This window comes from Cherax quadricarinatus, chromosome 62, assembly GCF_038502225.1.
Source record: "Cherax quadricarinatus isolate ZL_2023a chromosome 62, ASM3850222v1, whole genome shotgun sequence".
NCBI classification, from domain to species: Eukaryota; Metazoa; Arthropoda; class Malacostraca; order Decapoda; family Parastacidae; genus Cherax; species Cherax quadricarinatus.
Genome location: NC_091353.1, coordinates 322221 through 344838, shown reverse-complemented (window position 1 = coordinate 344838; position 22618 = coordinate 322221). Strand labels below are relative to the sequence as shown.

Sequence of the window (22618 nt, the reverse complement as noted above, 5' to 3'; positions counted from 1 at the left end):
CCCGTTTTGTTTTAGCCCTCCTCATATTGATCGAAAATTTCACGACGCTCTAACCCACGGGACCATACAATTCTACAAAAATCACGCACCCAGCAGAGTTAGGTGTTTTACCGTGATCCGAGGACATACGAAGATCTGGGTGCCTCAGAGCTAATTTCATTCTACTCCCCGTTTGGTGTACTAGCCTCCACAAGCAGTATATATCGTATTGCATTGTAATATAACCATATATGATTTCAAGAAGAATATGGGAACATACTCAGAGGACCATACCACCGGCCGGGATTGAACCCGCGGTCATAGAGTCTCAAAACTCCAGCCGGGTTCAATCCCGGCCGGTGGTATGGTTTATTTGCAATCGTGTCATTACGATTTCTTGAGTCATACTCAGAGGAGCAAGGGAAGCGTTCCACAAAGATATAATGAACTTTGAACACAGATATCAGGAATCTTACAATGAAAACATGATGGGAGACTACATTTGCAGGTCTTAAAATCTTGAAAAACGGCTCATTTTGAACTTTGTAAATATGTTTCAGAAAGTTTGAAATACAATTTATGTAAATTTTATTTTATTATATGTTTTTGTTTTACATCCAAAACTAGCAAAAAATATTGAAATTTTGCCATTTTTGGTAAAAAATTCGTCCTGCAAGCTGAAGAGCAAAGTTTAAAAGGAATAATGGCATTTTCTATTGCTTTGCAATAAAAGGAGTTGAAAAATAATATTTACTTGTGTGGCATGCAAAGAGTACGTAACCTTTATTCCCCCAACCAGCGAACCAGGGGACTAAGGGTTGGTGATGGGACCCCGTCGTTCAACCAGTACCCAGGTTCCGGCCAGTGAGAAGATGGTTTTGGCAATCGCAGAGGTTATGTGGGTACCACTCTTCTGTCTGCCCTTGTCATTCCCATTCTAGAGCTGGTTGAAGCACGGTCTGCTCTCTAGTGGCTTCTATTTTGCCTTGCTTACCGTGGAGTGCACTAATACCTATTGTTGTACATAGTGTATATAGTGTACATACTTCTGTTCTAAATTGGTGAAGGATAATATAAGTCAAAAGTTTTCTGCTGTGTTTATTTTGCTCCCTTTACACCCAGGATAACAGGCCTTTGGGACTCCTGGGTTGTAATAACTTGCCAGGAACAAAAATTGTGTTACATAGTGTAATGTTCTTTGTCTCTATAGACTCCACAGTGCACCATTCAGCTTTTTCTTCTTGTCAATTCTATGATTCACCTCGTCTTTCATAGACCCATCTGCTGATAAGACCACTCCCAAATATCTGAATACATTCACTTCCTCCATACTCCCTCCATCAAATTTAATATCCAATCCTTCATTACCTAAATTTTTTGTTTTCCTCCTCCTCCAACCTCTTCAACTTCTCTTTAGAATCTCCCATAAGCACAGTGTCATCAGCAAAGAGCAACTGTGACAACTTCCACTTTTTCAGATTCTTTATCTTCTAACTCCACACCTCTTGCCAACATCCAAGCATTCACTTCTTTTACAACCCCATCTATAAATATATTGAACAACCATGGTGACATCACACATCCTTGTCTAAGGCCTATTTTTACTGGGAAATGATCTCCCTCTCTCCTACATACTCTAACCTGAGCCTCACTGTCCACGTACAAACTCTTCACTGCTTTCGGTAACCTACCTACTATTCCATACATTTGCAAAATCTGCCACATTGCTCTATACTCCCCCTACCCTTCTTAAAGCCTCTTCGTTTCTCCCTATCTTATTCTTAATTCTTTCATTAATAACTCAACTCTACCATACATTTTACCAGATATACTCGTCAGGCATATTCCCTTATAATTTTTACACTCTCCTTTGTCCCCTTTGCTTTTATACAAAAGTACTGTGAATGCGCTCTGCCAATCCTTAGGTACCTTACCCTCTTTGCCCCATTTCATTCTACCCACTGCCTCACGCACTTTCCCCATACTGACAACCGGCTCTTCCTCACTCCTACAAGATGTTATACCTCCCTGCCTAATACACGAATTCACAGCATCCTTATCTTTATCAACATTTAACAATCCCTGAAAATATTTTCACCATCTTCTCCATCCATTTGTTCCCTAGGCTTTCTCATCTTATCAGTCTCCAAAATTTCTTAATCTCAACAAAAATTTGTTGATAGCATCTCTCCCACTCTCATTTGCTCTCCTTTTACTTTTCTTCACCACACTCTTGACCCCTCTTTTTCTCTCCATATACCTCTCCCTCCTTTTATCATTTCTACTTTGTAAAAACCACTCATATGCTAACTTTTTCTCTCTTAATACTCTTTTTACCTCATCATTCTACCAATTACTCTTCTTCCCTCCCACACCCACTTTCCTGTAACCACAACCTTCTGCTGAACACTCTAACACTACATTCTGAAATCTACCTAATTCCTTTTAAGCCTCATTGCCTGTACTCCCACTACTCACTAAATCGTAATGACACAATTGCAAACAAGCCATACCACGGGCGGGGCTTGAACTCGCGTCGGTCTGGAGTTTTATGTCTCACTTACCCTGAGTTCAATCCTCGTCCATGGTACCTTTTTTTTATACTCCCACTAGCCCATCTTTCTTCCACTAGTTCTTTATATCTTACCCTAACTGCCCCCTCCTTGAGTTTATTAACTTTCACTTCTCTCTCACTTGTATCCCATCTATCTTTTACTCTCTCTGTAGCTACATCTAAAAAGTGATCTGATATATATGTGGCTCCTCTATAAACATTCACATCCTGAAGTCTACCCATCAATCTTTTATCTACCAAAACTTAGTCAAAAAACTACTGTCATTATGCCGTATGTCATATCCTGTATACTTATTTTTTTTCTTAAAATATGTATTACGTATAACCAAACCTTTTTTTATACAAAGGGTCAATCAAAGGGCCCCATTGTCATCTACACCTGGCACCCCAAACTTACCTAACACATTCTCTCTAATCGTTTCTCCTACTTTAGCATTTAGGTCCCCTTCCACAATTACTCTCTCACTTGATTCAAGTTCTTAAACATTCGCTTAACATCACCCAAAATTTCTCTCTCCCGTCTACACTACTCTCTTCTTCGGGGACATACACACTTATTATAGCCCACTTTTTGCATTCGACCCTTGTTTTAATATGCATAATCTTCGAATTTATACATTTATGTTCCCTCTTCTCCTTCCATATCTGGCCTTCTACATTATTCCTACCCCTTCCTTAGTTCTGTCTCTCTCAGATACTCATGATTTAAACCTGTTGATTTCTGTCCACCTAAACTCCCCTAATCCCCTTCAGATTTGTTTCGCTTTGAGCCAGGATATCAAACTTCTTTTCATTCATGACACTGGCGACCATCTCTTTCTTATCATCAGCACTACATCCACGCACATTCAAACATCCCAGTTTTAAAAAGTTCTTCTTCTTGTCTTTTTTTAGTAATTTATACAGAAGGGGTTACTAGCGCATTGCTCCCGGCATTTTATTCGCCTGGCTTCCGGAGGAAAAATTCTTTTCCACTTCCCCATGGAGATGAAAGGAAATAAAAGAATAAGAACTATTTAGAAAAATAGGAGAAAATTTAGACCAGTGCTTATACATATGTGTGTACATATGTATGTAGTATGCGTAAGTAGAAGTAGCAAGGCGTTCATGTTTCTTGCGTGTTTATGACACAGAAAGAACAGAGACAGTAGCATTCCTACCACTGTGTAAAACAACTATAGCTTCTCGTTTCACACGCATTTGGCAGGATGGTAGTACCTCCCTGGGTGGTTGTTGTCTACCAACCTACTACCACAGGATGGTAGTACCTCCCTGGGTGGTTGTTGTCTACCAACCTACTACCACAGGATGGTAGTACCTCCCTGGGTGGTTGCTGTCTACCAACCTACTACCACAGGATGGTAGTACCTCCCTGGGTGGTTCCTGTCTACCAACCTACTACCATAGGGCGGTAGTACCTCTCTGGGTGGTTGCTGTCTACCAGCCTACTAGCACAGGATGGTAGTACTTCCCTGGGTGGTTGCTGTCTTCCAACCTACTACCACAGGATGGTAGTACCTCCCTGGGTGGTTGCTGTCTACCAACCTACTACCACAGGATGGTAGTACCTCCCTGGGTGGTTGCTGTCTACGAACCTACTTCCACAGGATGGTAGTACCTCCCTGGGTGGTTGCTGTCTACCAACCTACAACCATAGGACGGTAGTACCTCCCTGGGTGGTTGCTGTCTACGAACCTACTACCACAGGATGGTAGTACCTCCCTGGGTGGTTGCTGTCTACCAACCTACTACCACAGGATGGTAGTACCTCCCTGGGTGGTTGCTGTCTACCAACCTACTACCATAGGACGGTAGTACCTCCCTGGGTGGTTGCTCTCTACCAACCTACTACCATAGGACGGTAGTACCTCCCTGGGTGGTTGCTGTCTGCCAACCTACTACCAATATTATATATTAGGCTGAAATCACAGCTATTACTTGGCGAGACTTGAAGGTCAGTCTGGCGTTGCTCCTGATACCAGTCGTTCACCACTCTGGTGAACGACTGGTATCAGGAGGAGTGCATATGTAAACAGATGACAGTATGGCTTCCTCTAGTATCTCTATGTTCTGTTCTGCTGTAAATCCTCTCTTGATTGTTTTTAAAACTTAATGGAGAAAGATCTACATCTTACCTATACTAGGTATTGGTTGTCATAGTTTATTTTGTATGCAGATGAAAGGCCAAAAATCTAATTGAAATTGAATACTCGATTACCGTTCTGTACTGTTGTACAGTATTAAATCATATGGAATAAAATGGCAAAAATTACTGCCAATAAATGTCACTGAAGCTCACCTTGGGAACTTTTAGAAATGTAGTGGATGGAATTGTGAGAGGGATTAGATATGGGGTGACAGCATAGCAGTGAACCTTCTGCAGTGCGCCGCCATGTTTATGTTCTTATGCCACTTGCTGTGATATGAGACTTTCCCGAAATGGTAGTTCGAGTCTGCTGGCAGCCGTTATCAGTTTGTTCATACAGTATATCAGATAGTACATTTATCAGTTTAACATAGAGGGTTTAAATGATACCTCCTACCCTTTTACTGTAGCTCTTTTGCATATAGCTCGTAGATGGTGAGATAGATAGATAGATACGTAGATAGATAGATAGATAGATAGATAGAGAGAGAGAGAGAGAGAGAGAGAGAGAGAGAGAGAGAGAGAGAGAGAGAGAGAGAGAGAGAGAGAGAGAGAGAGAGAGAGAGAGAGAGAGAGAGAGAGAGAGAAACGTCAAAGTTAAATAAAACGAATATCACACGATTTACCAAATAACAATAATTAACATTTTTTTAATATTTCGCCGGAGCGAACGATTAGTAATAATAAAAAAATATCCCATGCATGATCAAAACCTGGTTCATAGCAAAAACACTGTTGACTAACATTACACACAGAAATCGACAACTCATTTACCAATCATCGTCAGTGTTGCAACACTAATTACCTTTGCACACATTTATTCATAGCGTAATAGTGTTTGCTACTCTGAGGACTTCCCACTTACTGCCATTAGCTCTAATTTGTCTCAGCTTCCGTGTGGCCAACTGTTCCTGAGTGTTAGTCGACAATTTTATGATGTGTACTCATCTATGTGTACTCATCTATGTGTACTCATCTATGTGTACTCATGCACCTGTATGCTGTTGCAGGGATCGAGTCACAGTTCCTGGCCTCGCCACGTCTCTGGTTGCTACTTGGTTCACTCTCTTTTGGCCCCTTCTTAAAAATATGCATGGATCCTGCTCCTATGTATACATATACATGTATATGTGGGAGAGATAAAGAGAGAGAGAAAGATTTTTTTTTTTTATATTTTATTTAAAACAATACAATACATTAAATAAATAAAAGAACATAGTATCAGTTCTTACCCAGAATTATAAATTACATTGTCAAAATACACATAAACATTTAACTTTGTGCTGACACAAACTGTCCCTCATCCTCTATACATTTTTTTTTTTTTTTATTTATTTAAAATACAGTATACATTATACGTGTAAGCAAACATGTTACGAAACCAATCAACATGTAACAACAAAATTAAAGTACAACATACGTATACACCATCAAAAAAGAAAAAGAAACTTCACACAGGTGTACCAACAACATATCCAGAGAATCTACTTCAGCACACTTAAACATCTTATGCCAAGTTTTATATACAAAACAATTCTTAAAGGTAAAAACCTCACCACATACCATTAAAACCTATACATCCACCCCCCACCAAAGGTACATTTATAAAGTCGTACATATGTGCTCTGGAAGTAAAAGGTACCCCCCCCTCATCAAATACCTACAAAACATTGACATACTATAAGAACGTAGGATACTACTTACTCTAAGTAACAATTATGAAAACTTTGCCTAGCATACAAGGATAATATACTCTATATCTCAACACGGGTGCAATCCACCCAAGACTTCTTCATACACTATATACCCTATAACAGTATTAATACATCATATACACCGCTACTTGAACTCATATGCACACCTGATCCAACAAAGTCATCTGAAATTGCGTATTTACACAAAATCAATATACATTTTTATATTACCTTACATATACTCTTATATGTGACTTTAAACAATAAAATAGCAAAGGGAAAACAACAGCGTGTACTTAAAATATTTAACACTACCCTACACATACAGTGTCACACGACATGTACTATATAATCTTAACCAGGCCGCTGAAACATTATATGTTAGGCTTTATGTACAAAAAATACAATCTCGCATAATATAAAACTGTACCACGTTACTCATTACAGCTATGTAAACTTCGAACCTTCTGAATACAGAAATTGTGTCTTACAGAATGCATCCAACAAGAAGGGAAACCCCGGACTTTGTATCACAGCATATTCGATACAGTCATATGGCATACCTTAGTAACACCATTTAGTATATGCTTTCTATAACATCTTTGAAGGCACTCTCACAATAACGAACAGTCATTCTCACACACACAAAAACTTTAGATTCTACCCTTTCATTCACCTTGTATACACACAATGATGTAGTGCTTCAATACATTACGTACATATACTATCCAAAATCTTCACAACATAAAGGGAAACACATGTGTAAAAACACCACCCACACCACACTCACTACTCAGGAAAGCATAAATGTATCAGTGCAAATCCAGTCACACACTTTAAAAGCCATCCACACATCTCCGCTCAAGAAACTAGCCCGTCGCTACCCATTTACACTTAAATCCCGTAAATCCTTTAACTTAAAACTCCGGTATCCCTCAGTAAACACTGTCTCCCACCTTCCCCCATAAACATCCCTATTGCGACACTTAGTTCTATAAATGGTGGCCGCTAACACCTTTATTCTTTCATCCACACCCACCTCCCTCACACCCACCTCCCTCACACCCACCTCCCTCACACCCACCTCCCGCACACCCACCTCCCTCACACCCCCCTCCCTCACACCCACCTCCCTCACACCCACCTCCCTCACACCCACCTCCCGCACACCCCACCTCCCCTGTCACCCCACCTCCCCTCACACCCACCTCCCTCACACCCACCTCCCTCACACCCACCTCCCTCATAGCCCAAGACGTATAAATAAAATCAGTGACCACATACACAACCACATTCACCACCATCTGACTCCACCCACCTATATCTAAACTTAACACCCTTAACACCTGTAACCCTTCCCCACCCACTAACCTAACTACTAACCATACCCTCACAGCTTCTAAACAATTACAAAAATACACCGCATGAAAAATAGTCTCGGAACATCCACACTCTTTGCACTCCCCACCCTTCCTTAGTCTCCTATTAAATAACACAACACCAGACGGCAAGATTCCATGTAGAAACCTAAACATTACCTCCCTTACACCTGGTTTAATACGCAATTGCCGTAAACATTTCCAGATATTCCCCCACGCATACATGGGGTATGCCCCCTCAACTGCCGCCACCACAGACCCACCCCCCACCCTCTCAAGAATCCTCAATTTAAGGCGCTTCGGATCCCTCACCGTCATTAAAACCCTCAACATGGCCTCACCAATCATTAAATCCTTACCCCCCCACCATCGTTGCATATCCATACGCAGTTTTTCTAGCCCCCCTTTTCTCGCCCCCACCTCCCCCAAATACCCGCGTTTTAGATACACACTCATCATACGCTTTTCTAAATGTATAAGCCCCAGCCCCCCGTGGCTAACGGGAAGCGTCACCACCCCTCTACTTAGCCAGTCACAACCCGATCCCCATATAAATCGGAAAATCCCATGTTGCAACCGTTGCACCTCTCGCCGCCTCAGCGGGTATACTGCCACCACGTGCCATATCTTACTATACAACAGCACGTTCGTCACAATGACCCTCTGATGCAACGTTAGCTGCGCCGTCCTCAAACCACCCAATCTTTTCAATACCCCATCCACGGTGCGCATCGAATTTACCTCTTGTGCGACCCTATCATTCTTAGCGTACACTATCCCACAAATCAATAGCTGATCCACCACACTCCACCCGCGCCCTACAGTCCCATCTCTATTTACGTTATTGCCTAGGTCCATATACTTAGACTTTGCCACATTAATTTCCATCCCAGTAGCCTCTCCAAACACATCTACCACCTTTCCAACCTTGTGTAAATCCGTCTCATCCCTCACCAATACAGTTGTATCATCCACATAACCCACAATACCCGGCCAACCCTCTCGTTCATTACTAACCCTTCCACTTGCGATACTCCACCTAACTGCCCTATAAAAGGGATCCTGGAGGCACGCAAACAATATTTGCGATAGAGGGCAACCCTGTCGCAAACCCCTTCCCATCTGAATGTTAACACCTAGCCTTCCATTAACCTGTACTCTCATAGATGCTCCCTGATACAATGTTTTCGCCCAAGATATAATTTCCTTCCCGAATCCCTGCCAACGCATGAACCTCCATAACGCATCCCTCTCCACACTATCGTAAGCAGCTCGCCAATCCAATGCCAACACACCCCCGCCCCCCCACGCCCCCCTCTTTTCTATAAAACTTCTAAGAACTCCATGCCCTGCATACATTGTCCTACCCGGTACCCCATATTGTCCTCTGTCAATTACGTTACCTATCACCTTTTTTATTCTATTCCCTAATATTCGTGCAAATAACTTATAATCGCCACACATAAGCGATATTGCTCGGTAATCCTCTACTGTAGTCTGTCCACCTTTCGGAACTAATACCACGACAGCAGTCCTTTGCTGCTCCCCCATTTCCCCATCATCCTTCATTACATTGAATAACCTAACTAAAAATCCTCTCAATACTTCCCAATTCCTAACGTAAAAATCATTAGGCAACCCATCTACACCTGGCGCCTTACCTAAGCTTGCACCAGACAAAGCTTGCGAAATCTCACTTTCCGTGATCGGACCTTCTAATGTTACCCTATCCATACCATCAATCTCACATTGCACGAAACCTCCCATTTCCTTTAAAGCCTCATCTCGAATACCTCCGTTTTGTGCATATGACCTAAACCATGCATCTAGATAACCACTCATACCCTCTGTCGTTACTAATACCTGCCCCTCTCTATACCCTCCCATCCCCACATGAACAGTTAATCCCATCATCTCCGTCGCCACTCTTCTCTTACGCTGTTTCCTCAACACGCATGCCGAAGGCCTGTCACCCCATAACACCTCTTCCAGCCCACCCAAAACTCGCGCGCCATCAAATCTTTCATTTTGCAAATCCCTGATACGCTCCTTTAATCCCTCAATATCATCCACCGGATGACTAGCACTCCCACGCTCGTAGCAAGCTCTCAACTGTCCCTCAAGATAAGATTGGTACCCATACTTCAACCTGTTATATTCCCTCCCACTACGAATATAAAATTCCTTAATACGAGATTTCGCCACAGAGTCCCACCAACTAACCAATTCACTATTCCCAGGCGCCTCCGCCACCAACTCCTCCCACAATTGAACAAATGACTGTTGATACTCTTCTTGCTGCAACAACTTTACATTCAACTTCCAAAACCCCTTACACCTTCTCGGCAACCCCTCCCAACCTATATCCACCAAAACACCCCTGTGATCAGAAAATACTACGTCCATTACCCTCACACTATGTATTACAACTGTCCTGGGAACGTATAATCGATCGAGCCTAGCCGCATACCCACGTTTAATAAATGTGTGCTCCACCACCTCACCTCCCTCAACATCTGTCAATCCTATCCCGGATAACAATTCTCCCAATATCCCCAAACAATGCCCTGCCCCTCTCGGTTCAACATCCTTATTCCTTATCACACAGTTCCAGTCACCTCCTATCACAGCAACCCCCGGCAATCCACGCAAATAATATACCAGAACGTCCCTTACGAATTTATTCTTTATCCTCACATCTCCCTCTGCTGGGCCATACACACACACCAACGTCATCTGTACCTGACCCCATAACCCCATCCACGCGAATCACCCTCCCCTCTCCCCCCTCACTATGCCTGACAACCAACGGGCTAGTTTCTTTCACCAAAATGGCCACACCTCCTTTCAATCTGACTGCATGCTCAACATACACATTATACCCATCCACCTTCAACTCATAACCCGGTCTATAATTGTGTTCCTGCAAGAACACAACGTCAACGTCATGACGCACCAAATATTCCTTAAACCACTCACACTTTCTCTGAGACCTCAAGCCATTGATGTTCAATGTCAGGCACTTAAAACCGACAAAGGGGGTTTCCCTCTTGACACTACCGACTTATCACCTGATCGTTTCATTGCACCCTTTTCCCTCCCCCCCCCTTTCTGTCCACCCTTACCCAACCCCTGCCCCTGGACGCCACTTGAACCTCTCCGCATGGCTTCCGCCCATGTTTTCTTCCCAGGTCTTTGTGCGGGCGTAAGCACGTCGTCGGAATCCGAAAGCACTGCTGCGCGCTTTCGCGTCGTACCCGCGACCTGCATCAAGTCATCCAGCTCAGTGCCATGATGAACCTCCACCTCCACAGTTCTCACCAACTGTGCATCCTTACGACACACTTCAGTCTGGGTTGGCGTCACCACGCCCTCCTCAACTGCAGACCCATGATCCAGGTCTGTACCAACATCCGGACAAGGACTCTCATTATCCAAAATGTTCTCAAACGTCGACACTATCGTAGTTTCCGCGTCACTACCATTCGCTTCCGCGATGACCTCATCAAGCACTTGTACAACGTCCAGGGAAGTGATGTCGTCCCCCTGCGTAGCCCCCGCCATCTCCTTTTCTTCGGCCCTCTCAACCTCCTCACTCCATGTCAAACTCTGCTGAGGCAGAGTCGAAAACAGTTGATCTTGATCCTCTCTCCTTTCCTCCACATCACGTCGTTGCTGCTGGTCCCTATCACCACGTCTTCTTTCACATTGCGCAGCCAGGTGATCATACGAGCCGCACAAACGGCAAGTGCTTCGCTGCCCAGCGTATGTTACAAAAACCTGAGTCCTGAAATCTTCCATCACCACGTACGATGGAATTGGATGTCTGAGCGTCATCTTGACAGAGAATGCACCCTCAGGTATCCCCATATACTGGCCAACTGACCACCTTCCTGCAGTGATCGTATGTATTGTGCCGTATTTACACATAATGAACCGGATGTCAGATGCATCCGCCTCGAACGGCACATTCCTGATCTTAACCCATGTGTAATAGCTGGACACATCATGCAGCCGCACCGTCACAGCATGGTTAACTGGTATGGCCACCTCTTGAAACTTATTCACAACTGCCTCATACACAGTCGCCGAACTAAATTTTACAAAAATCCTCTTCGTTCCGTTCAATGCAAGTCCACAAATCTCCTCTTTGGCTATTCCGTAGGTATCTCTGATGATTGCAGGCAACAGCAACTCCATTGATGGCCCCGTTACAGCTCCACTGGTTAATACAATGCAGACTGTATTTACCCTGCGCCGGCGAGCCTGCGCCATGTTGGTGAAAATAATACTGCCACCAGACAACTCCAGGGGGCAGCAGCAGCACACGTCCTCTCCACTCAAGGGTTGAGAGACGAATGATCCAACTATGATTATCGTATTTACAGTCATCGTCAGAGGGAACCATCCATAACAGCATAATATCCCCTGCATACCTAATATAACGCTCTTCAGTAAAACATAGAGTGGCCCGGTGGCCTGGTGGCTAAAGCTCCCGCTTCACACACGGAGGGCCCGGGTTCGATTCCCGGCGGGTGGAAACATTTCGACACGTTTCCTTACACCTGTTGTCCTGTTCACCTAGCAGCAAATAGGTACCTGGGTGTTAGTCGACTGGTGTGGGTCGCATCCTGGGGGACAAGATTAAGGACCCCAATGGAAATAAGTTAGACAGTCCTCGATGACGCACTGACTTTCTTGGGTTATCCTGGGTGGCTAACCCTCCGGGGTTAAAAATCCGAACGAAATCTTATCTCTCTCTTACTAACAATGCATCCAGAAATTTACACCTCATCTACCAGCCAACACATGTTACAACAAACGTGTACATATAAACGTTCATTCAGAAGCAAATACTGTTGACTAAGTTGGGGAGCTACCACATATCTCCATTAGGACTAATTATCACTCCCAGGTCTTTTACAGTAGTTTTCGCTTTATTGTGTGGTTGGAATTTGTTTTATACACCGATATAGTTATAATTTCCTCATGTTTTCCATATCGGAGTAATTGGGACCGATGACAGGTTATATATGGTTCGGCAAAAATATAAAAGATGACCTCTAGACATTATAATGGTAAAGCTGGAGCGGCGGTAATGAGTGGAAGAGTGTTCTGGTGCTGGAAATAGATATCGTAGGAGTGAAATTTGACTCCAAAATATCCACGAAAAAAATCATATGATATAAATCTTGCACGCAAAGCAGTTAAAAAGTTTAAAGGAATGAGGCATATCTCACACCTATCTTGCAGTAAAGGCCGCAAAACTCTGTATGAGGCACAAATGTGCTATTAGCTTTCTTGGACTGAACGCTCCTCGTGTAATCTACATCTCTGGACAGATAGAGAACCGTGCAAGGCGATTTATCTCTTGTCATGGAGTTGTCATTTCAGCAGTGCCTTCAGCACCACAAATATGAATGGCCTTATTGCTGTGCAGAGCCAATACCATCAAAGTGCCTCACTTAGATAAACATCGCGATGAGCTAGAAGAACTTCAGTACCACAGGACGGGCAGTAAACATCGACCACACTCTGGCTCTACACTTCTCAAAAACATCACTTCAGCTGCAATCTTTTCTCTCTGGAATGACTCGAGTTAAGAAAAATATTCGTACAGAGCGCTAGCATTAATGGAGAAATTAACGAATACCAAATAACCAAATGGAATCTTTGGCCGGCATCCAGTTACTACTTCATCCAGTTCCTCTCTGTTTTCTTCTTACAATGATTTTAATAATTATATGTTACATAGGGTAGCGTTAATGCATTGCTTGTATTTGTGATGAACATTCAAAATGAACTTTAGGCACAGATTAATACAAACTTTCACATGGATATAAATCTGCCCTGTAATTTCGTAGATAAATGCTCTTTCAATGTCGAAAAGTGTGTATTATATACTGTAGGAAATAATATTGAATGTTTTCTACGAGGCGATATAAAAGATTCTTTTTGGCCATGTACAGAATAATTAAACTCACTTGATTGATAATGTTAGGGAAGCTTTTAAATGAGCTGCAAGGGGAAGCAACTCTAAATTTCTGAATAAAGCAATTAAATCTTGGACTACCCTCGTAATACCGTCGTGTTGAGAAAGAGTTAGCACGAGATAGATAGATAGATAGATAAATAGATAGATAGATAGATAGATAGAGAGAGAGAGAGAGAGAGAGAGAGAGAGAGAGAGAGAGAGAGAGAGAGAGAGAGAGAGAGAGAGAGAGAGAGAGAGAGAGAGAGAGAGAGAGAGAGAGCATTATCACATCATTTCTTCAAAGTTCGGATCCAGCTTCTGCTACTGTACGTTGCTGTACAGGACTTTCGATTCTCTAAGGTATTTCCTATTTTTACTTTTTTTTTTTTTTTAGATTTCAGCACTTCATTCATGTACCTGAGATCCGCCTCTCGAGGAGGCCCACCAGGTACACAGTCAATATTTCTTATTCTCCTGTACATCGTAATCATGACACCACTGGTCCTACTGTCCTCTGATACCATAGAGAAGTGACCAGAAATGCAGGATTTTACAGATGAATCTCAAACCGGCGAGGCTTTAGTGAACTCTACTCAAGTCCCTTCAAAACCGCTATTATAACTCTCAAAATCCTAATAGTTCATTCAGCCTCTTCTTGAAGTCCGTACCGCAAGGTCTGGAACTAGTCTTCTTGATAATCTTGATAATCCTGGGAACTTGGCATGTTTAATCATATGTGGGTTCCATTTTGGCGCTGCTTATTTTAGTGCGGGACTATTAGGTGCATTATATAGTGTCTTGAATGCCTCCTTGCTGAGACACCTGAATGATACCTTTAAATTTGGCAAATATGCTTTGCTGCGATGGTTACTCGGTTGATATGTGCCTCAGGCGATGTGCTGGGAACTGTGTTGACCCGAGGTCCTTCTCTTTCAGGGACGTTAACAGCTTTTAGTCCCGAATCCTGTACTCTTTTTCCTGTCTTCTTTGCCAGTCAATGATTAACATAATACATTACTGGAGTTAAAATCTAATAGCCACTAATCACAAAAATCCTGTAGTTTGTCTACATTACCTTATACTCTTTCTTGGTCTACTCTGCTTGTATTCTACTCATTGATTTTACATCATCTGCGAAAGGGACACCTATGACTCGATTTCTTCTGAAGTGTAGTCACACATACACAAATAAAAAAAACATTACGGGTCCCAGTGCTGCACCTTCTTGAACCCCACTTGTCTTACTTACACATTTTGACATGCTCTCCCGGACAAAAACTCGTTTCCTTCTTGTGCAGTATTCCTTGATCAGCGGTAGTACTTTCCTCTGTTATTGTTACCTTTACCTATAGTTTTGTGACTATTTCTCGTGCTGTTAGACAGGACCCACCATCTTAAAATCGTGAAGGCTAGTGCTAATAAACTCTCTCAATTTCAAATGCTCCATATACTCTTTCCCAGATAATCGCTGTATAATCTCACACATTACTCACGTCTTCGACACAGGATTTTTTATCCCTTCCCATTTGTCCCCTTTTTTTAAATCTGGGGTCTATATTCTTCATTATATTCACCTTCGGCAGTTGCCCTGTTTCGAATCACTTGTTAACGATAGCGGCTAGTAGTTCACTCAGTAAAATACGAGGTAACGATTATAGTGATAGGTACAAGAAGAAAAGAAGATTGCATATAATAGTGATTCGGGAGAGCAACGCTGTTGGCATCACTAAAAGAGAAAGACTTAGAGGGTGAATACTGTGCCTGGTATATGGCCTGAGGTTCACAATAGTTGATTAACTGGTGGATCAAATGCTGGTGTATCAAATCTTAGGGTTACCATCAGGAATTTTAACGAAAAGTCATTATATGCCACTAACACTACATATTTCAGCCCTGTCTTGAAGTATGCAGCACCAATGTGGATGCAACATCTGGAAATGCATGCTAAGTATTTTGAAAAAGAATAGAGGTATACAGTCAAGCTTGTTCTCGAGCTAACTGGTATGAGCTACTAGAGAGGCTAAAGGAACTGAATTAAGTAACATTGTAGGTAAGAGGAAAGAAGGCGAGACATGACAACAACATACAAATAACTAGGACGAATTTATTAGGTAGGGAGAGTTAGACTGTTTGAGGATGTCAGGAAGTAGTTTCTTGGTGGCCAGGAAATGGAATGACATTGTCGAAGATGTGCGCAGGCACATCTTCGAGAAGGTATAAAAGGCCTCACGATTCTGGAAAGGAAGGAATTAGGCAGACCAGGAATTAGGCAGACTCAACTGCTACAACCACATTTAAGTGAACATATGTGATTAGTGCAGAGCTCTTGCTCCATTTCTCAGAAAAGGAAAAAATGTTTTCTGGTGGTACTGCCTTCCAGGAATTAAGCACACTCAGTAGTCTTACTCTTGTGTTGTGTGTACTTTGAGTTATACTCGTTAGTGTGCGCTTTCTCCTTTACTCTCAAGAAATGTTCCAGTTTCTACCGAAAAACTTCTTAAAACTTAGGGTACACTTCTTACAGACTTCCTGGTCATTTCTAGCGAGCTCCTCAACTTGCTTCCTCAGTCTTAGTACCTTGTCTTTCACTGCTGTTTTCTTTCATATGCGTCTCTACAACATCTTTGGCTCAGCTTTAGCTTTCGATGCTCTCAGTCTCTAACTACAATTCAGTTCCTCTTTTCATCCATGGATATCCGTCTCTCTTGCTGAAATATCATCCAATAAAACATCCACAACATCATCATAAATACCACTAGTAAGTGTGGCTCATGTTTCGTGCCTACGTACAATTATATTTCAGGACTGTACATAAAGGTATCGAATTATTCATATGTATGTATTCTGATTTGTAAAGTACGATACATATATCATATTACTTTATCACCTGTATAATTGCAATAAGCTGTTTCACTATAATCTATTTTACGCCTAATACCCCACACTTCCCGGTTCCCATTATATCACCCTGTGTTAAGATCATTTATCTTCCACCTTGCATACTCTCCCCTCTTCTTATACTTTTTTGCTTATTAAAGTCATTTATCGTGTTGCTTGCATGTATTGCCCATTTACTCACTTTCTTTTCTGCTCTTATTAAAGGTCACTTACATTTTCGCATCTAGTTTAATATCCGGTTTCTTGCATCTTCTATTCTTCTCGCTGCCCATCAGACAATTATTATTATTTTCCATTATATAAATATTACGAGCATCATTTACATTCATATACACATTTAAACTACGTTCACCTTAGAATAACGTAATTCGTATTTATCATCTTGTTTATAACCCTTGTTATAATTTATTGTTCTATTCCGTGTTATTTCTCTCTATATGGTTCATTATAATGCTGTTCCTTACTTATTTTACCATATTATCCACATACCTTTGTCATTTTTTTTTAATACTGGGTTCTTCAATGTTTTCTCGTACAGAGTTGACTCAGTCATTCACTTATTTTGTTCATATTACACTATCTTCTCCACTAAGTTTACCTGATGTTTCTCTATTTCGTATATTTTGCTTGTGTAATAATTTATTTGGATTATTGTTTATATCCTCCGCTATGATTTTTTTTGTTGTCTGGTCCCACCGCCTTTGAGGTATCAAGTTCACATAGCTTCTTCACCTCCCCCTTGGTTGTGTGTATTTCATCCTATTCTGAATTCCTAGAGTCCTTCCTGTCTCCACTGTAAATTCTTCTTTAAAACTCATGTTGAGCTCCTCACATACCTCTTGGTCGTTTTTTGTGATCTCCCCACCTTCCTTCCTCAGCCTGATTACCAGGTCTTTGACTGTTGTTTTTCTCCTGATGTGGCTATACAACAGCTTCGGGTCAGACTGACTTTCGATGCTATGTCATTTTCGTAATGTCGCTGAGCCTCCCTTCTTATCTGTGCATATTCGTTTCTGTCTCTTCGGATAATCTCTTTATTTTCATAGGTCCTTTGTCTACTGTACTTTTTCCATTCTCTAGTGCACTTAGTTTTTGCCTCCCTACACTTTTGGGTAAACCAAGGACTCGTTCTGGTCTTCCCATTATTTCTGTTTTCCTTGGGAACAAACCTCTCCTCTACCTCCTTGCATTTTGTTGTAACATAACCCATTATTTCTTTTACTAGTTTTCCTGCCTATACTGTCTCCCACTGAAGGTCTTGCAGGAAGTTCCTCATGCATGTGTAGTCCCCCCTTTTGTAGTTTGATTTTCCCGACTTATTCCTGCTACCCTCTCCACTTGTACCTCAACTATGTAATCTAAGCACAGAACCACATGATCACTAGCTCCAAGGGGTTTTCCGTACTGGTCGTCACAGATATGCTCATTCTTTTCTAGGTGCTCCACCACTCTTCTGATAATCTTCTCCATGACTTTGTATACAATACACGACAGTGACACTTGTCTGTAGTTTAATGCTTCGTGCCTGTCCCCTTGTTTAAAATTTGGAACTATATTTACGGTCTTCCATACCTCAGGTAGTCGCCCTGTTTCGATAGATGCGTTGAAGATTGTTATTAATGGTACACATAGCGCCTGTGCTTCTTCTCTCAGGACCCATGGAAAGATGTTATCCGGCCCCATCGCCTTTGAGGTATCTAGCTCACTTAGCATCCTCTTTACTTCTTCCTCGGTTGTATGTATTGTGTCAAACACTTGATGGTGTACCCCACCTCTCCATCTTTCTTGAGTTCTTTCTGACTTCTCTGTGAACACTTCTTTGAATCTCATGGTGAGCTCCTCACATACTTCTCGATAGTTTATTGTGATCTCCCCTCCCTCCTTCCTCGGCCTCATAACCTGGTCCTTGACTGTTATTTTCTTCTTGATGTGGCAGTACAACAGCTTCTGGTCAGGTCTGGCTTTCGTTGCTATACCATTTTCGTATTATCGGTGGGCCTCCCTTCTTACTCGTGCATTTTCATTTCTGGCTCTACGACTGCTATCCTTATTCTCCTGGATCCTTTGCCTTCTATACTTCTTCCATTCTCTAGCACACTTGATTTTGGCCTCTCTACACCTTTGGGTTAACCTAGGGCTCATCCTGGCCTTCTGGTTATATTTGTTACCCATGGGTACAAACCTCTCCTCAGCTTCCTTGCATATTGTTGCCATATATTCCATCATCTCATGTGTGTGTGTGTGTACTCGCCTAATTGTGGTTGCAGGGGTCGAGACTCAGCTCCTGGTCCCGCCTCTTCACTGAATGCTACTAGGTCCTCTCTTTCCCTGCTCCATGAGCTTTATCATACCTCTTCTTAAAGCTATGTATGGTTCCTGCCTCCTCTACTTCGCTCGCCAGACTGTTCCACTTCCTGACCACTCTGTGAGTAAAGAAATGCTTCCTAACATCCCTGTGGCTCATCTGAGTCTTCAACTTCAAAAAGTGACCTCTTGTTTCTGTGTCCCCTCTCTGGAACATCTTGTCTCTATCCACCCTGTCTATTCCACGCAGTATTTTGTATCATTATCATGTCTCCCCTATCCCTCCTCTCCTCCAGTGTCGTCAGGCCGATTTCCCTCAACCTTTCTTCATAGGACATTCCCCTTTAGCTCTGGTGTGTGTGCGTGTGTGTGTGTGCGTGTGTGTGTGTGTGTGTGTGTGTGTGTGTGTGTGTGTGTGTGTGTGTGTGTGTGTGTGTGTGTGTGTGTTCGAACAAAGGATACCCAGACAGAAGTATTGAATATTGCCTACCCACATACCTAAGGTCGCATTATCCTTAGAGGGGGTACTCATGCATTTCTTTAAATCTTTAATCAATGCGCTACTCTTCTTCGTATAAAAAAAAAATTGCTTATTTCACTAGTACATTCCCTGCTCAGACCCCCAAGCACCGTACATGTCAACTTCCTCCTGGATCTTTTATAACAAGGAATGTTTTCTGCTCACTAGAGGAAGGAGTGGCACCATCTTTAACCAGGAACATACTAACCAAGGTGTAAGATAGTGGTCGGCTGCAGGTAAAAGCAACTGTATTACTGTGTCTACCTGGTGGGAGGGAGAGTGTACAGGAGATCTTCACTCCTGCGACTGTCCATGCACCAGAGATACTACTTCAGTGTATCACCAGTTATATAATTAACACAATTATTAACTTAGTTGCCTCGTTTTAAACTGATCTTTCTAGTGCAGATGATAAACGAACATCGGGTATCCAGCATTATATCGAGTTCGGTACTGTACTTGAAGATACTTGTCTACCTGGTTCTTAAATCACTCTAGAACATAACGTGTTTATCATTTATTACATTTGAAACTTGTCATGATTGTGACCAGCTCTACCTGGAGCTCATTACCTTTGTAAAATCTCATGATTAATGTGTTTATGATTCATTACCTTTGCAATTATTCATGTGTGACCAGCTCAACCTGGAGCTCATTACCTTTGTAACTTGGTCATGATTATGACCAGATCTAGTTCATTACCTTTGTAACTTGCTCAGCTATCAAAACTTTGGAGTCCAGTCCCTGGACCAATTATGTACCTCTGTAATCTTTTGACTACCGCCCACAGGATGGGTATGGGGTGCATAATAAACATATTAAACTAACTAAAAAAAAATAACAGGACTACTCAACTATGAGCAAAGGTTCACTTGGATAAGTACCAATGTATACAAAGGTCCGGATACTTTTTTTACACACATTCATGAAAAGCAACAAATCCAAGTATAGGTCAGTGTACTCATCATTTTCCATAAACTTCATTTTCAGTCCTCGTCTTATAAAAATTTACAAAAAGTGAAGATAAATAGTGGGAAATTTTTTTTTTTTACATTACATCGAACAAGTTTTGGATTTTTTTACTCAAATTGGTTTAAATGGAGTTTTCAAACTGAAAAATTTAAATATATACTGATTAACAGAATTGTATATAATAAAAATTACACTACAACAAGATTTGAAGTAAATTAAAAAAAAATCCGAATTTTAACATGTAAAAATCAGCAACACTGGTGTAATCTGTGTATGACTGTAGGTAACTTGTCTGTGTATGTGTGCCTGTGTACTGTTTTGCTATTGAGCTATGCTAGAATACTGTATTCCATTCAGTGTATGTATTTCAGATAGAATAATGTATTAATCCCGGTCTTGTGTACCAACTGATCCTGAACGTGGTAACTCCTGTTATTTAACTAAGCTTTCTCCTGAAGCCGCGGTCCAACCAGAATAATAATAATAATAATAATAATAATAATAATAATAATAATAATAATAATAATAATAATAATAATAATAATATCTTTACGTGTACATGTACAAGGTATACAGGCCTAGCTGACATCAATAACATACTACTATATAGAAAGCCGATTGTTATGCTGAGCATTTCCCGCAAATTAGGTCAGTTATGTCCCAGGATGAGACCCACACCAATCGACTAACACCCAGGTACCCATTTTATACTGATGGGTAAACATGGACAGCAGGTGTCTTATGGAAATACATCCATAATATTTTCCAGCCGTAACGGAGGAGATTCGAACTCCGGACCTCAGTGTATGAGCTGAGTACGCTAGCGGCCAAGCTACGGGACACTCAACACTCAGAAGGTCCGGATTTCAACCGCGGGCCGCCATTTGAGTAGCCCTGCGTGTAGTGTCTTCACACTTGCAACTTTAACGAGTAGTTTATTCCATTCTCCTATAATTTAGATTAGAAAAAACTTTCCCCATGTTCTTCTTACATCTGCCTCGTAATTTCTTCCTGTTGTATCGAGTTTCGGACTCATTTAACACTTCAAATCATTCTTATAAGATGAAAACAAGAAATATGGTACCAATAAGTTTAGGAAACAATACATTTGCAAGACTCTTGAGCTGTGTATCTGCGGACGTTGTTCATTCAAAAAACGCAAAAGAGGTACAATAAAAATATATAAAGCCAAGTGGTTGAAGTCAGGTTATATGTGGCAGCAGCCAGGTAAGGATAACCTAAATGCAAGAGAGGCTACCTGACAGTTATGTCACGTTATGGGTTGGGTGTAACGTAAGCTAGAATCATGTGAGCAAAAGTATTGGAGATGCTGTAACTTCCAATTTTTGTTCAATAGTATTGGAAACTACCAGCTTAAGCTCCCAGTCACTCTCTTCTTTTAAGATCAGAGATGCTGAAAATTAGTTTGGTCTCACTCTAGTTAATTAGGTGCCTTTCTTTATTTCTCTGGGTAACACAGACATTGCTCTGGTCTCCCCAAATAATTTACAAGGAACCTGATCTGAGAAGACCAATGTGATTGAAAGCTTCACTGATGGCAGCTTCCAATACTAATGAACATAAAACTCGGAAATTACATCATCGCCAACACTTTGGCACCCATGGATCTCGACCAGCCTTCACCCACGTCAAGTGATGACAGTGTTGTCAGTTGATGTTTTCCATTAAGTTTAATGAGCTGGCTGTTAATACACTTAACTTGGCTTTAGAGACTTGCACCTTGGTATCATACACTGTGTTTCTTAAACAAGGGGCCAGGAGATAAACTTTATTTTATAAATATCTTAAGTGTTTCTCAGGTGTGTCATTTCTTCAATATCTTAGATACTTGAAGAAAAACACGAAGTCTCCGTTTCCTAAGGGAGATCAGCTAATAAACAAGAACCCGCCAACACTGGAGTATCTATCTTATACGAAGAAAGAAAGAAGAAAGCTGTAGTGAGGAAATTCTAAGGTGCTCATCCCCTAAAGGTTATGAGAAACTGAAAGACTACTAAGCTTGAATGACAGTGGTCAATCCCTTAGCCCTTGTTATTGTAACAAATTATAATACCCGAGTGATGCACATGAGTCCATTCGTCGACTAGTCTGTAATGTATACAATAAATAAAATACAAGAGAGAGAGAGAGAGAGAGAGAGAGAGAGAGAGAGAGGA

General features: G+C 41.6%; 1 protein-coding gene across 1 annotated transcript in view; it reads right to left on the bottom strand.

Moving 5' to 3' along the window:
• Nucleotides 1-22618, bottom strand: part of LOC128687309 (uncharacterized) — a 148752-nt gene that overhangs the window by 19333 nt on the left and 106801 nt on the right. The gene's annotated exons all lie outside the window — the stretch shown is intronic.